The sequence below is a fragment of the Arachis hypogaea genome, chromosome 12 (assembly GCF_003086295.3).
Source record: "Arachis hypogaea cultivar Tifrunner chromosome 12, arahy.Tifrunner.gnm2.J5K5, whole genome shotgun sequence".
In the NCBI taxonomy this organism is placed as follows: domain Eukaryota; kingdom Viridiplantae; phylum Streptophyta; class Magnoliopsida; order Fabales; family Fabaceae; genus Arachis; species Arachis hypogaea.
In genome coordinates this window covers 58795634-58797538 of record NC_092047.1, presented here as the reverse complement: position 1 = coordinate 58797538, position 1905 = coordinate 58795634, and the positions used below count along the sequence as shown (strand labels likewise).

Below are 1905 nucleotides of genomic sequence, written 5' to 3'. Positions count from 1 at the left end.
TGCATCCATTCAGAGGGAGCTCGCCAATTTCTAGTTTCTTTGATTTAGATTTAGTTTAGAGAGAGATTCTCTCTCTCTCTTAGGATTTAGGACTTCTTCTTGTTTTGGGAGTAACCCTGGATCCAGGTTTTAATGTTCTTTTATTTTAGTTTTACTTTTATTTATTTATTCCAACATTTGAATTGATTATTATAATTTGATTTACGAATTATTCCATGTTACAGACAGTTATTTGAATTATTGATAATTGAGGTATTTTCAGTTTATGATTGTTCTCTTTGATTTAAGTCACCATTGCTTCCTATCTAAGGATATTTTTATTATTCCAGCAATTTTACTTTCTCCCCTTTTGGTTCTGGTTAAGAATTTAGTAACTCAACAGTTATTAAACTCAACATAATTGATAATCGTATCTTGCTAATTGAGCTGAACTTAAATTATCCCAACCTTTTCTTAGGAAATAATTAGGATTCAAAGGTCAATTTAATTAGTCCCTTGACTTTCCTTTGCCCTGGTAAAGGTTGACCAAGTGGAATTAAGATACAACTTTCATTATTGTTGAGAGGGATAACTAAGTTGGACTTCTAATTTCCCTTATCTTGCCAAAAGTTGTTTCACAGTTATTATTTATTTTTAATTGCCATTTAATTCACTCGTCATTTAAATTACTTGCTTCTCACCTTCTAAACCCCGATTACAACCTTTATAACCAATAATAAGAACATACTTCCTCGTAGTTCCTTGAGAAGACGACCCGAGGTTTGAATACCCAATTAACAATTTCTAAAGGGGTTTGTTACTTGTGACACCCAAAACGTTTGTACGAAGGGATTTTTGTTAGTTTAGAGACTATATCTACAACGCGACTATTTTTATGACATTCTTTACTAGTAAAAATCCTAACGTCAATATGCCTTTAAGTAGAGTCTCAATCCTTGAGAGTCTGTCCTCAGATGATGGTGAGTTGGAGTTGGAGTGATGAGAAGGGCCATTCTGGCTTTGGTATAGATGTTGAGGTGTGTTGTTAGGTAGGTGCTGATATGATCTCTGTGTGGAATGTTGGTGAGCTCCATTGTTGTTGGGGTTGTGACGTCTCTGATCTTGGCCTTGATCTTGTTGGTTTCCCCACCCAAAGTTTGGGTGGTTCCTCCAACCAGGATTGTAAGTCTTGGAGTATGGATCAGGTGCCTGCCTGGGTGAGTTTCCAATGTAGTTGGTTTGTTCCTGATCACCCTCTGCCTCTGCATTTACTCCTTCTTGAGTTGCTGATGAGGTGGTGATTGCTGCTACCTGGCTCCTTTCCATCTTCTTGGTAAGGTCAGCCAGCTGCTTGGTAATCAGCTTGTTCTGGACCAGCAGTGCATCCACGTTGTTTAGCTCCATCACTCCTCTAGTGTTGCCTCTTTCAGAGGCATAGAAGTAGTCATTCTCGGCTACACTCTCAATGACATCTATGGCTTCTTCAATGGTTTTCTTCTTGTTCAGAGATCCCCTGGATGAGTGGTCTACTGCCTTCTTTAATTCATAAGAAAAGCCTTCATAAAAAATGTGTAGCTATACCCATTCATTAAACATATCTGGTGGGCACCTTCTTGTCAGATCCTTAAACCTCTCCCATGCTTCGTAGAGAGTCTCACCATCTTGTTGCCTGAAAGTTTGAACCTCAGCTCTCAACCTGTTGACTCTTTGAGGAGGATAGAATCTCGCCAAGAATTTGTTCACCACATCTTCCCAGGTTGTTAAGCTCTCCTTCGGGAAGGATTCCAGCCATTTAGATGTCTTGTCCTTGAGTGAGAAGGGGAATAGGAGCAGTCTATAGGTGTCAGGATGAACACCATTAGACTTCACAGTATCACAGATCCTCAGGAAGGTGGTTAGATATTGATTGGGGTCTTCTTGGACACC

General features: G+C 39.1%; 1 non-coding gene across 1 annotated transcript; it reads left to right on the top strand.

Moving 5' to 3' along the window:
• Positions 1 to 1570: 1570 nt before the first annotated feature.
• LOC112731702 (small nucleolar RNA R71) lies at positions 1571 to 1677 on the top strand. Its single transcript, XR_003167468.1, has one exon. It is a non-coding gene; the product is annotated as a small nucleolar RNA R71 (small nucleolar RNA).
• Positions 1678 to 1905: the final 228 nt, after the last annotated feature.